The sequence below is a fragment of the Marmota monax genome, unplaced genomic scaffold (assembly GCF_021218885.2).
Source record: "Marmota monax isolate L192 unplaced genomic scaffold, Marmota_monax_Labrador192_F-V1.1 WCK01_AAM20220418_F8-fsc00042, whole genome shotgun sequence".
Classification (NCBI taxonomy): Eukaryota; Metazoa; Chordata; class Mammalia; order Rodentia; family Sciuridae; genus Marmota; species Marmota monax.
The window spans coordinates 2393150-2407712 of NW_026693008.1; the positions used below are offsets into that span (position 1 = coordinate 2393150).

At 45.0% G+C, this 14563-nt stretch overlaps 1 protein-coding gene across 1 annotated transcript in view; it reads left to right on the plus strand.

Moving 5' to 3' along the window:
* Prickle2 (prickle planar cell polarity protein 2) overlaps positions 1 to 14563 on the plus strand; it is a 328682-nt gene that overhangs the window by 153146 nt on the left and 160973 nt on the right. The window lies entirely within an intron of this gene.

The following is a 14563-nucleotide window of genomic DNA, read 5'->3' on the forward strand; positions in this document are numbered from 1 at the left end:
GATGTCTACAGGGGAGTAGGGTGAAAGCAGTAGAGGTGGGAGTGGACCTGCCCTGCTGACCACCACCTTGAGGAAACTTAGGGCTCCGTTTGACCTTCAATTTCTCAAAAAAAGCTGGAATCCTCTTTTAGATAGCTATAATCTCATGGTTTTCCAAAGCTGTCAACATACAGAGACTGTTTTGGAATATCTCAGGAGCCAAATGTAATACATCAGTTGGCCAAAGGGCTCTTTGGGGCTGAGGCCTGGCTGTTCCGAGGGTGTCCCCAGATCAGCAGCCTCACCATCACCTGATTAACAAGGTCCCAGGTAATTTCTGTGCACAGTAAAATTTATGAATTACTAGTCCAGGGATCTCTTTCAGGTGATCAGTCACAAATGAAAGAGTAAATAATAGAAATTGCTGATAGAAAGCTTTTTGTTGATAGAAATATTTGGGAAGAACTTCCATTTCTTTTAGTCCAGAAGGCAACCTTCTCCTTAAAGTATTGGCTTGGATGTGACTTCTCTGGAAAGACCTTGTCCCCAAACCATGTCAGGTGTTGTATATATGGGACTCCTTATCACATCATCATTTTTACTTGCCTGGTTTGTTTGTTTTTTTGTACCAGGGTTTGAACCCAGGGACATTGACCACTGAGCCACATCTCCAGCCCTTTTTATTTTGTTTGAGACAGGGCTTCACTAAGTTGCTGAGGCTGGCCTCAAACTTGAGATGCTCCTGCCTCAGCCTCCAAGTTGCTGGGATTACCGGCGTACACACCCTGCCCAGCCTGTACTTGGATATTGATTGAGGGCCCATGAAGGCAAGGGCCACGTCTTCTTGGAAATACAGTGCCTTTGTATTTCTAGCATTGTCACAGAACCTAGCACATACTGGTTGTATTAGTCAGCTTTCTGTCACTGTGACAAATTACCTGAGAAAAACAATTAAAGAAGGAAAACTTTATTTTGGCTCACGATTTCATTTATTCCATGGTCAGCTGGCCCTAAGGCAGAATTATCACGGAGGAAGGGTATGGCAGAGGAAAACTGCCCACTTTCCAAACAGAAAGCAGAGAGAGAGAGCATGAAGAAGGGACTTTGGACATGACCTATGCTTCAAGGACCCTCCCCAGTGAACTACTTGCTCTAGTTGGGCCCCACTGTCTCCGAAAATGCCATCAAATTAATAATTCATCCATGGATTAATCCACTAATGAGGTCAGAGTCCTCATGATTTAATCACTTCTCAAAAGCCCCACCTCTGGGCCAGGAATGGTGGCGCATGCCTGTAATCCCAGCAGCTTGGGAGTTTGAAGCAGGAAGATCATGAGTTCAAAGCCAGCCTCAGCAACTTAGGGAGGCCCTAAGCAACTCAGGGAGACCCTGTCTCTAAATAAAATACACAATAGGGCTGGGGATGTGGCTCCGTGGTCAAGTGCCCCTGAGTTCAATCCCCAGTACCACCCCCTCAAAAAAAGCCCCTCCTCTGGACACTGCTGCATTGGGGACCAAGCCTCTGACACATGAGCCTTTGGGGACAGGACTATGACAGAAGTGTTCAATCATGAGCACATTCAGGGAAGTCTCACAATCTCAATGATCAGACATTGCATGAGGTCTAATTAGACTTGTTAGAAAGAGGAAACCTCACAATTTTGCCATCTCTGTGTCTCAGACCTGGCCCATGGCCTGACAGGTAGGAGATGCTCAATAAAGATGCATTGACTAGATGAACTATTGGAAGCAAAGGTCTCCATGGTGGCTGGGTGGGGCGAGATGAATGCTTCTCCTCCCTTAAAGACCTACCCAAATGAAACTCAGGACTGAATCACGGACTCAAAGAAAAACTCTTTTGCTTGTGCATATATGTGTGTAGAGTGTGCGGATGACACTTACTTATATATTTGCATGCTGTTCACCAGCACTACCCTGCGTTTTGCTGGGGGTCTAGTGCCCTGAAAGACATAGCGCGTATTCCTTGATGGGAAGGCTGGGGTGCACATCTCATCCACGGAGGGTGGTGAGGGGAACCTCCTCCTCAATGCCAACATTGAACAGCTGTCCCTTGTGGAATCCAAATTGCACCCTTACGCTCCTTATCCATCATCTTCTCCAAAAAAGCATATAGACAGAGAGGAGGATCAGTGGCACCGAGCAGGGTGTGACGTTTTCTGGGTTAGTGTTCAGTTTTATATGTTTCATGCAAAGCCCCACTGTCAGCAGGGCAAAACTTTGGATCCAAATAAAAATATTTTCAGTTGGATTTTTTTAAGTCATAAATGGACAATTTTTTGGGGGGGGTACTGTGGAAGGAACCCAGGGGTGCTTTACCACTGAGCCCCATCTCCAGCCCTATTTTGTATTTTATTTAGAGACAGGGTCTCACGGAGTTGCTGAGGGCCTCACTAAGTCGCTGAGGCTGGCTTTGAACTCTCTATCCTCCTGCCTCAGCCTCCCGGGGCCACTGGGAATGCAGGTGTGCACCTTCACACCCAGCCAATATTTGGGGTTTAGGGAAAGTGAATTGTTCTGCCATGAGTCTGTCATTTGAATAGACATTGACACTCCATGGTTCTGTGATTAATTTCTTAATTTTCACTCAGAACTTTCCAACTGACACTCTCGTCTTACCAGAAAATTTTTTCCATTTTGCTGCACTCTGATCCCAGAGAAGAATGGCCTCTTGTTTTGTTAGTTATGCAAGTACTAGACTTAGAGAGCTTAATTGATTTATGATTTTAAAAATTTGTTTTAGGGGCTGGGGATGTAGCTCAGTGGTAGAGTGCTGGTCTCACATGCATGAGGCCCTGGGTTGGATTTCAATTCTCAGCAGCAACCCTCCCCTCCCAAAATATCTAAAATAACAACAACAAAAAAAAACCCACAAACAACAAAACTTGCTTTAGACCTTCTGAACTGCAATCCAGCATGACCAATCTGAGAATCTGACTTCAGTTGTTTGTTTGTTTTGGGTACCAGGGATTGAATTTAGGGGCACTCATCCACTGAGCCCCATCTCCAGGCCTGTTTTGTATTTTATTTAGAGACAGGGTCTCACTGAGTTGCTTAGGGCCTTGCTTTTGCTGAGGCTGGTTTTGAACTCATGATCCTTCTGCCTAGGCCTCCTATCTTCAGTTTTGAACAGTATGATAATACCTTTACCATAGATAAGAGTTAGAAGAAGAATAGAGAAGAACTCTATTTTAAATCAAAAGGAACAGAAAACTGGCTTCCTTAAATATGTTGGAGAAGCTAACCTTTCTGTTGATTGTGTAAGGTAAAGGAATAATTATCACTTTTGAGACTTGAAGTACCATTAATATACTTCATTATAATGAACGAAAGCTTTTCTTTGAATGACAAAACTGTTAAAATATGCTCTTGAGTTTACAGTCAACTGGTTTTTTTCCTCATTCTCAATTTTAAAGAACAGAAACTTGCTAGGCCTTTAATAACTCTATTTGCATAATTAAAGGGAAAATATGAAGAGATGCACATTACATTATCAGCAATTTGTTATATTTGCAAGGTAAAGTTGAAGGATGGGTGAGGGAGAGACACATGTTCACTTTTTATACTATAGACTTCAATTTTTAAAAGCCCACATTGCTTTTGTGATTTAATGGACTGTACTAAAATATATAACGGATTGAGGGAGTGCATGACCTCAAAATTTGAAATCAATCAGGTCCACTTGAACCTTCTTAATCACTATTGTTTTCAAAATTTATTCTAGCCAGGTGAAGTGACACCTGCCTGTAATCCTAGCTGCTCGAGAGCCTGAGGTATGAGGATCGCAAGTTCAAAGACAGCCTCAGTAACTTAGTGAGGCCCTAAACAACTCAGTGAGACCCTGTCTCTAAATAAAATACAAAATAGGGCTGGGGATGGGGCTCAGTGGTTAAGTACCCCTGGGTTCAATCCCTTGTGCCCAAAGGGGGGAAAAATCAAAATTTGTTCTATAAATTGTATATATCAATCAGTATTTATTAATGGAATTTTGTTTTTGGATGGGTGGAGATACTTTTAATTTACTCTTTTTAGGATCCAAAATGTACTCCAGTATTTCCTTAGGGAAATCATATTTTGTACTCTTGCTTATTGATATAAGCAATATTAAACAGTGTTTTCATAAGTATCATATAAAATAAAGATTTCTGTAGAACAAAAATAAACAGAGATGAGAGTCACTATTGTACAGTTCAAAAGGAGGAACTCTGGAGCTGGACTGCCTGGGTTCAAATTCTGGCTCTTTCACATTCTAGCTGTGGACTTCAGGCAGGGTTACCAGGTATCTGTGCAGCTTTATTCCCTCATCTATGAACTAAATAATAGTTCTGACCCCAAAGGCTTATTGTCAATGAGTTAATTTAGATAAAGTCCTTCGAGGATTGTCTGACATGACGTAACTACTATTATCAGTCAGTTTGTGCTGCGTAACAAAGCACCTTGAAATTTAGTAGCTTAAATCAACACGTGTTTATTATTTCTCATGATTTGATTGTCTGGAATCCAGGGTGGCTTTCCTTGCAGGTCTAGTACGATGGCAGGTGGGACAATACCAGCGTGATTGTGTTTACATCATTGTCTACTGCAGCAAGAGAGAGAACCTCCAATGCACAATTTTTTTTTCCAAGCCTCTTCTCTGTCACATTTGCTAATAATCCCCCCATTGGTCAAAGCAAATCTCACAGCCAAGTCCAGAGCCACTGTGAGAGGGAGCGTGGATACAGGTGCAAACCATTTTTTTCAGACAGTCTATACCAAACAGGACGCAAAGCAATAGCTGCTATTATTATTGTCATTATTATTGTTATCATCTCTCCAAACATAAAGCTACTGAAATTAACTGCTCAGAGTTGGTCTTCTGTCAGTCATTAGCATTCACTGTTTTCAAATATTGTGGGAGCCTCAAAAATTAATACTTGCAACCAGAGAGTTTTTAAGAGGAGCTTATTCTGCAGGGCTGAAAATTATTATTTTTTGTTACAAACTGTAGCTGTCCTTACTGGTCTCCCTGGGAGCATTTTGCAGGTTATAAAATACAGCGATTACTATGGTAATCATATTGCAAGTATAAAATGGCTTTGACCTACTTGTTAAAATGCAGTGTGTATTAAAATAAAGACTGTGATCTTAAAGCGAAATGAACTCAGAGTGAACACAGAATAGCAAAGTCCGAAGTGCTAGGGAGCCGGCCAAGAGAAAGGAGAGCGTTTGATAAGGAAGATTCCCTTTTCTCCGTTTTCTCCTCAGTGTTATGACCCTGGGGAAATGTCACCACTCTCAGGGAGCATTTCTGTTCTCCATTGCCATCAGAATTTTTTTTTTTTTAAATAACCAGAGTTACTATTATGTAGACCTGGTGGCACTTGGTACCAGGCTGTCTGCCAGGTCTTTGGGTTTCTTCTCCTAACACCTCCTGCAAACAGGAGTGAGGATACTGAGGCTCGGAGAGAATAAATGACCTGGCTCACGCGTGGGAGTTTCTTCTCTCGAAGGCTGAGATCACTGGGGACGCATCAGTCAGGATTCTGAGCCCTCAAAGAAATCGGCCACTATTGCACAAGTTGGTATGGTTTCCAGAAGGTTCTGTTCTTTGGACATTTACATTGCTTTTGTCAGTTGACACAAAAATAATTCTTGGGTGCCTGCTGCGTGCCAGAGAGCTTGCTAACGACTGTGTTAGTCCAGAGAGAGGACCCCTGAGAGGGCTTCTTGGAGCCAGGGTCGGCTTCCCACGTGACCCTTGAGGAGAAGAGACTTGGAGGAGAGGAAGGTCAGACTCAGGGGACCTCGAGTTTCAGGTAGCTGTTGCACTCAGAGCAGGAACCCAGAAGACCTGCATGCCGGCCAGTGTAGCTCAAGTGTGGAGACCGCAAGGACAGTTTTGATGAAGAAAGTCACATCTCGAAGGGCTTCGTGAGTCTAGCTCCCGCATCGCAGGGCACTGGGGAGCCATACAAGTTTTGAGCAGGTCATGGTGTCCTCAGATGATACATTCAGCATGACCACCCAGCCACGGGACAGAGAATGGGACTGGGATAAAGGCAGAGGGAGGACAGCCGAGATCCCTCGGGTAGTCAGTGAGCCTCCTGCAGCAGGCCAGGACTGAGGCTGGTGCCTGGCCCCCGGGCTTGGAGGCAGGAAGAGAGATGCGAAGGGTGTTGAAGGGCGTGATGAGGCTGTTTGGATATAGAGGGAGTGAAAGGAGACAGGAGTGACGTCTGGGCTGTGACTCGGGACTCAGGCTCAGTGGTTCTATTGAGGAAGGGAACTTAAAGACAAGCAGCAGAGACACCACCAGGTGCGGTAGCGCACACCTGTCATCCCAGCGGCTCGGGAGGCTGAGGCAGGAGGATCACGAGTTCAAAGCCAGCCTCAGCAACTTAGCAAGGCCCTGGGCAATTAAGTGACACCCTGTCTGTAAAAAATATATATAAAAAGGGGTGGGGATATGGCTCAATGATTAAGAGCCCCTGTCTTCAATCCTTGGTACCAAAAAAAAAAAAAAAAAACCTTTCAAAGACTCAAACAGAGCCATTCTTGGCTACCTGGCGATTTCTGAAAACAGTGGACACAGAATTTTCAATACACACTCTCCAGTTTCTTCCTTCTATCCATCCACCCTTCTTTTTTTCTTTTCTGCTTTTAAAAAGTTTTCAGCTTGCATGCATGGCTTTGGAGCACAGGTATAAAAAATGGTGACTGTCGCTCCACTGGATTCAGCAGGAAGTAGAGGGATTTAATTTTTCAGCCCAACTGGATCAATCATGCAGGGCTTCCTATCCAGGAGAGACGTGGTAAGAGAGACTCTGAAGCAGTTTCAGTTAGCGGCCATCACTGCCATGGGAGCTGAGCCTGGTAACGTCACAACTGACGGTCATTCCCCACTCTCTTTGAGAGAATCAATGACTCCAAGTAGTAATTTTCCAGAAGCACATTCTCTCTCACACAGTGTATGTCCACTACATTTGAATTCTGCTTTCCCAAGTTCCCCTGGAGCTTCTTGGTCACCTGTGGTCCTCTTTGGTCTCATTGCCATTGAGTCACCAGGGTGTTAAATCAGGCCAACGCTCAGGTTGACATTTTACAGCCTGGTAATTTTAATGCTAGCCAGGAAAGCGGTGACTCCATAGCTTATGAGTTCAATCTTTCAATTTTGTTTGTAATTATTTTTGCCTTAGCATAAATAATTTCGAGACATAATCAACCCCAAGCGCTATAATTATTGGAGTCATATTAATTGACCTGCTGGTAATTACAGAAGTAAAAGAAAACTGTGTATAAGCTGGCTAGTAAATTACTGTCCTAGGAGATCTAATTCTAGACTCTATCCTGGAGAAATAAAAAAATGTCAAGGTGAAAGCTTCTTACGATCAGCTGATTTTTCTGAGGTGTTCAGTTATTACAGATTTCCAGTTCCATGGTAAAGAATGATCGGGTCAGTTAGGAAACCTTTGGATTTAACTTATTTTAAGGAAGGCAGAATATTCAGTGGCACTTTGGAAACCTCCTCAATTGGATCTTGTGATTAGAAACCAAACTCTAAGCCAGTACCTGGAAACTTCCACTTTATATCCAGAGAGATGAAGCCAAAAACCAGCCTAAACCCCAAGGAATGTGGAAAGTGCTTGATTGACAGCTCACAGGGTAGGATCCATTGCTTAACCCTTAGGGCCTCAGGGAGCGTGGGGGGTGTGTAAATGGCTGTTTGCATGCTAGCATGGGGCTCCCAGTCGACCCACTCAGAATATGAATTTCGGCAGCAGCATGCACTCTGTCCTCTCCATTCATCCAGAGGTAGGAAGTGGAGGAGTCCTAGCCATAAATCAGTCACGATTTTCTGAGTGTCTACATTGTGGGGAATCCTAGATAGGATCACTGTCTTTCCCAGGGCTGATTTTGATAGGGGCAAGGGAGGGAAGCTATAGGTAAAAAAAAAAAAAAAAATAGAAACCTCCCCAAGACAGAAAACCAGGTGCCGTGTCCTGGCTATAAGGTGTCCCCCCAACAGCTCAGTGTTCGCGTAGGAGGTGGAAAGATGAGATTATGAGAGCTGTAGCCTACTCACTTATCCGACTTTGAGTGGACTAACCAGGTGGTGGCTGTAGGCAGGTGGGGTGTGGCTGGAGGAGGTGAGTCACTGGAAGGACACATCTTCCCCAGGGTCCCATCTCCTTCCTCTCTCTGCTCCCAGGCCGCCCTGAGCTGAGCAGCTTCCCTCTGCCACACCCTTCCGCCATGATGCTCTGCCTCCCCTTGGGCCCAGAGCCATGGAGTCAGCCAGCCGTGGATGATACCTCTGAGACCGTGAGCCAAGGTAAACTTTTCCACCTCCTGGTTGTTCTTGTCAGGTGTTTTGGTCACGGCAATGCAAATCTGACTAACACACCGTGCAGTCACTTAGGAAATGCACAATGGTAGACAGGATGGTGGACTATTAGCATGGGGCGTCATCAGAAGGAGAGGGCCTGGGCAGCAGGACCAGCCAGTGAGCAATGAGCAATTCTAGCTGGCTCCCTGCCCACAGCAGGAAGTCTTCACGGAGAGAGAAGGACTTAAGCTGACCTTGGGGGATTGGGGCATTGTTATATTGGTTTTCTGTTGCTCCAAAACAAATTCAGCAGCTTCAAACACCTGTCTACTATCTCAGAGTTCTGTAGACTGGAAAATCTAACCGGTGTGGCTCGCTGCTCTGCTCAAGTCTTCTCAAAGCTTAAGGCAAGGAGAAGGTCACTCTGCATCGTCATCTGGACCCCCTCCAAGGTCATTTAGGTCGTTGGCAGAAGTCAGGCCTTGTGATGGAACCTGAGCCCCCATTGCTACTGGTTGCTAATTGGGGACCACTCGGTTCCAACAGGCCACGCCCATGTGCCCCCTCCACCCTCAAAGCTGGGATGGAGAACCTCCCTCAGGTCACATGCCCTTGACACTTTGAATCTGCCTCCAGGAAGAACCTAATCTCTTTAAAAAGTCGTCCCCGTTAGACCAGCTCTCTGAGGATGATCTCCTTATCTAAAGCCCAGAAGGCCCAGGGTGGCCCTCCGCTGCAGAGTTCCCTCCTGGTTTCCTGTCCGTTCATGTTGGACTGAAATCCTGGGTGAGGGTGGATGCACCCAGTGGCTGGAGACCTGAAGGACCCATCTCAGGATTCTGCCTGCTCCACGCTGAGGGCTCAGGGACATGGCGACACAAACACCAGAGTGTCCTGCAGCCGGGACCACCCAGACCCGCACGTCAGGGTGCCAAGGGTGATCAGCGTGGCACCAGTCCCTCTTTCCTGCTGCTCCGGAGTCTCTTTCTGGCTCTTTTGATTTTTTTCCCTTACGATTGCACCTGCCTGAGGGAACATCTCTCTTTTCCATCTCAGGGATTTCTGCCTCTTCCTCAAGAGTCTGCTGTCCACACTGCCTCCTGCTGCTCCAGGTCCTTCACACCTATGCTCTGTCACTCTGTGCTTTGTTTATTATATAACAGATCTCTCTCTCTTTCCTCTCTCTCCCCCTCCCTCCATCCATCTGTGAGATGCTCTTGAGTACAAATGGTGTCTTGTCTTTTTTTTGGTACTGGGGATTGAACTCAGGGGCACTCAACCACTGAACCCCATCCCCAGCCCTATTCTGTATTTTATTTAGAGACAGGGTCTCACTGAATTGCTTAGGGCCTCGCTTTTGCGGAGGCTGGCTTTGAACTTGCGATCCTCCTGCCTCAGCCTCCCCAGCTGCTGGGATTACAGACATGCACCCCCATGCCTGGCCTAGTATCTTTTCATCTTTTAAAAAATCCGTGTCCCCTTTTAAAAGAAGGAGTATAAATGGCCAAAAAATGCACGAAAAGATGTTCAGCATTGTTAGCAATGAGGAAAATGCAAGTCAAAACTACACTGAGGCTTCCTCTCACACCAGCGCGAATGGCAGGCAACAAGAATACAAAAAATAATAAATGCCGGGGAGGATGTGGAGGAAAAGGAACACTTTTATACTGTGGATGGACTGTAAATTAGCACAGCTGCTGGGGAAATCAGCATGGAGGCTCCTCAAAGTCTAGGTGTGGACCCACCAGAGTCCCCCCTAGACCACTCCTTGGTCTGTATCCTAAAGACTTTGTCCTCATACCTCAGTGACCCGTGCACACATGTGTACAGCAGCCCAATTCAGGACAGCCAAACTAGGGAACCAGCCGGGGTGTCCACCAGTGGATGAGCGGACAAAGGAAACGTGATACGTGTGCACCGGGGAGTTTTATTCAGCCACAAAGAAAAATGAAATGATGTCATTTGCAGGAAAATGGATAGAACTGGAGTCCATCATGTTAAGTGAAATGAGTCAAACTCAGAAGGCCAAGGGTTGTGTGTTCTCTCTTCCTATGCAGAAGCTGGACAGGATAACAAAGGTGGGGGTGGATCCCCAAAAATTCAAGGGAGATCAGTCGAGGAAAGAGACCCAGGGATGGGAGGGGGAGGGGGGTTGCTGGGGAGGGATGTTGGCCAAATTATGAATGTGCCTGTATGAATATTTTAACAAATCTCATCAGCATGTTCAACTATGATGCACCAGTAAAACATGTGAAGGAAAATCTCTGTGTCCCTGGACTTACTACCATGATGCCTTGCAGACTCAGTAGTAACTGCGGATGGACAGACAGATGCAGGAGCACAGGGAGTGTCTGGAGAGGCAGATGAGGGTTCGCCCTTGTTTCCACTTGGCCCTTCTTCTGAATGTCTTCCATGCCTGGGATCCAGCAGCTGATGGACATCTTGGCCCAAGGGCCACTGCCTAGGAGGACATGAGGAAGTGGCTCCCAGGGACTTGGAAACAGGACTGCCCAGTTCTGAGTCCCATCCCTGCCAGTTATAGGCTTTGTTCCTGTGGGCAGGTTATTAATGTGCCTGGGTCTCAGTGTTCTCCTCTCAGAAACGGGGTCATCCTCCTAGTGTCTACTTCAAAGGGCTGTTGGAAGGGTTCCTTCAGAACAGCGCTCAGGAAGAGGCAGAGAGGGAGTGTCCGTTTACATAATGCTTCCTTATTTTTTAAAACAAATACAGGATCAGTGAGCTTCCCACGGAAAGGCGCAGGTCAGCATGGCCACAGGTGGGCCACACCTCCAGAGGAATGTGCCTGGGAATACAGGGCCCAAAACTGCCCCCACCAGGAAAAGAGCTGGTAAGATTTAGGTCCAAGATGGGCGCCGTGGCACAGGCCTGCAATCCCAGCAGCTCAGGAGGCTGAGGCAGGAGGATCTCGAGTTCAAAGCCAGCCTCAGCCACGTAGTGAGGCCCTAAGGAACTCAGGGAGACCCTGTCTCTACATAAAATGCACAAAGGGCTGGGGATGGGGCTCAGTGGTTAAGTTCCTCTGTGTTTAAATCCCTCCTTCAAAAAAGAAAGATTTATGTCTACAAATCAAACATGCTGACCCCCAGATCTCTCTGTACAAATCATTTTTTTCCCTAGAAATTCCCACAAGAGGTGGAGAAGCATCAGTTTCCCCTGTGAAATAGGAATTTTTCTCTTTTTTTAAAATTATATATTGTTTTAGTTGTAGTTGGACATAATGCCCTTATTATTTTATTTATTTATTTTTATGTGGTGCTGAGGATCAAACCCAGTGCCTCACATGTGCTAGGCAAGCGCTCCACCGCTGAGCCACCACCCCAGCCCCAGAAGTCTGCTTTTTCAATTTAGATGTGGTCAGTATGAGATAACACAAAGATTTCCATCCCTTGTCTTCCTCCCCAAAATGTACCTAAGAGACTCTATTCGATCTTTGGTATCATTATCAGTTTTTTAATCTACTTGATGATATGATGGAGAAATAATGAGTATATTACTTTTGTTTTGAGAATTGAAAATACGAGCTTTCTGCCCTGTCCCAAACATAATGAATTTGCATTCCCGAGCTGAGGCTAGGAACCTATAAAGAATCAACAGATTCCTGGGTGGTTCCTATGTAGATATTCATAGACCTTTAAAAACTACTAGATGTGGCATTGGGAGATGGGTTGATCCCAAATATCTGCACAAGTAGGGGTGACAGGTTGAATGCAAAAATTTTTAAATGAGTAAACATGCATTGAAGCCAGAAACCCAGCTACCCAGCTCAAGAATAAAGTAGGCAGAATCCAGGGAGACAAGGTGGAGGCAAAGAAAAAGAAAAACAATTGAAAAGAAGAAGAAGAAGAAAAAGCAACCCTAAACGTGCACAGATTTTGGTTAAGCAGTTCAGCGTGAATCCAGTTAATGTGATCTTTGAATCACAGTCTCAGGAATGAGGAGGGTATAGACCTATTGTACCCAAACCCTACTGTACCCAACCCCGGTCAAAAATATACTTGAATGTTTTGCATTTTAAAGAACACTTCATGCAAACGAAAAGTACACTGAAATTCCATCTCAATCCAGTCAGAATGGCAATTTTCGAGAATATAAGTAACCATAGATGTTAGCACAGACATGGGGGAAAAGGTGCACTAATACATTGCTGGTGGGACTGCAAATTGGTACAACTACTTTGGAAACCAGTATGGAGATTCCTCAGAAATGGAACCACTTAGAATTTGGTCCAGTTATCCCACTCTTCAACATATACCCAAAGCACTTAAAATCAGCATACTGTGGTGATGTACCACATCAATGTTTCTAGCAGCTCAACTCACAATAGCTAAGCTACGGAACTAACCTAGGTGCCCTTCAACAGATGAAAGGATAAAGAAAATGTGGAGGTGTATACACCATGGAATATTACTCAGCCATAAAGAAGAATGAAATTATATATAGTATTTGCTGGTAAATGGATGGAACTGGAGACTGTCATGCTAAGTGAAATAAACCAATCTCAAAAAACTGAAGGCCGAATGATCTCTCTGCTATGCAGATGCTAACACACAATAAGGGGATGAGAGAGGGAAGAATAGAAGTTTATTGGATTGGCCAAAGAGGAATGAAGGGAAGGGAGGAAGGATGGTAATAGGAAAGACAGCAGAATGAATCAGACATGACTTTCCTGTATTCATCTGCATATGTATACTTATTTATTTTTGGTCCTGGGGATTGAACCCAGGGGTACTCTACCACTGAGCTACATCCCCAGCCTTTTTTTCTATTATATCTAGAGACAGGGTCTCACGGAGTTGCTTAATGGCCTTCCTAAGTTGCTGAGGCTGGCCTCCAACTTGCAGTCCTCCTGCCTCAGCCTCCCAAGCTGCTGGTATTACAGACTTGCACCCATGTGCCTGACCCTTGGCCACTGCTGATCTGCTCTTTGCTCTTATAATTTTGCCTTTTTGGAATGCCATACCGTCTAGTGTGTACCTTCTCAGACTGTCTTCTTTCACTTGGTGTAGTGCATTTGAAATTCACCCGTTTTCGCATTTATTTGTTCCTTTTAACTACTGAATACTTTTCTGTTGTATGGATGTATCATAATTTGCTCAATGTTACAGATAATAAGATAGATTTGTATCATCTGTCATGAGCATGATACTTAGTAAAAGCAAATTTTTTGAACTGGGGTTGTAGCTCAGTGTGCTTGCCTAGCACGTGTGAGACACTGGGTTTGAGTCTCCACACCACCTATAAATAAATAAAATAAATAAAAATCCATCAACAACACAAAATATTTTTAAAACAGCAGATTTTTTAGAAACTCTGAAAGGAATATACAAATGACCAGGTTTCAGTGGGCAGGGAGGGAAATAAACTGGTTTAACCAATTTCATATCCCCCTCTTCAGTGGTGAATTTGGTCAACACATAAATGTGTCCCATTAATGTCATCTTAAGTCACAACATACCTTTTGGAGTCTTAAGGTAAACTCAGTGGTCTCTAGAGCATCCTTTTCACTTTTTTTTTTGGTACCAGGGATTGAACCCAGGGGTGCTTAACCACTGAGCCCCATCGCCAGACCTTTATATTTTTTATTTAGAGACAGGATCTCTCTGAGTTGCTTAGGGCCTCACTAAATTTCTGAGGCTGGCCTCAAACTTTCAATCTTCCTGCCTCAGCCTCCTGAGCCTCTGGGATTACAGGAGCGAGCCACCGTGCCTAGCTTCCCATCCTTTCTCATTCCTTTGTTTTTATCCATCCCCTTCCCTCCTCCCTCCTTCCCTCTCTTCCTCGTTATTCTCATCCTCGATGGCTCCCTTTCCTTTTCTCTCTCTGGTCCCTTTTTCCCGATATTTCATCAGAGCTTCTGTAACTGAATGGTTCGATGTGTTTCTCAAGGTGTGTTCCATAAAATCCACTGTGCAGTTGGCAGAAGAGCTGGCTTATGAACCCAATGCTACAATTTGCTCTTTGTGTCTGAATCCGGCTGTGGCTGGGCCTCCTGCTTATCTCTCCTCCATTTGTACCCTCCTGTCCTTGGCCTAGAGTGAGCCTGGCCTCTTTGGATTGGGTGGGTGATGGTTCTGAGTGCTGTTTGGGTGCAGAACTGCGTAACAGGGACAGACCCTATCTCCTGAGTTAGTGTTACAGAGTCCCCAGAATATAAAGTGTCGCTGTGGAAATAAATAAGGGCCTTTCTTCTCCTTTGTTGGGCTGATGATATCTGTATCACTTACTAGAATAAAGTGATAC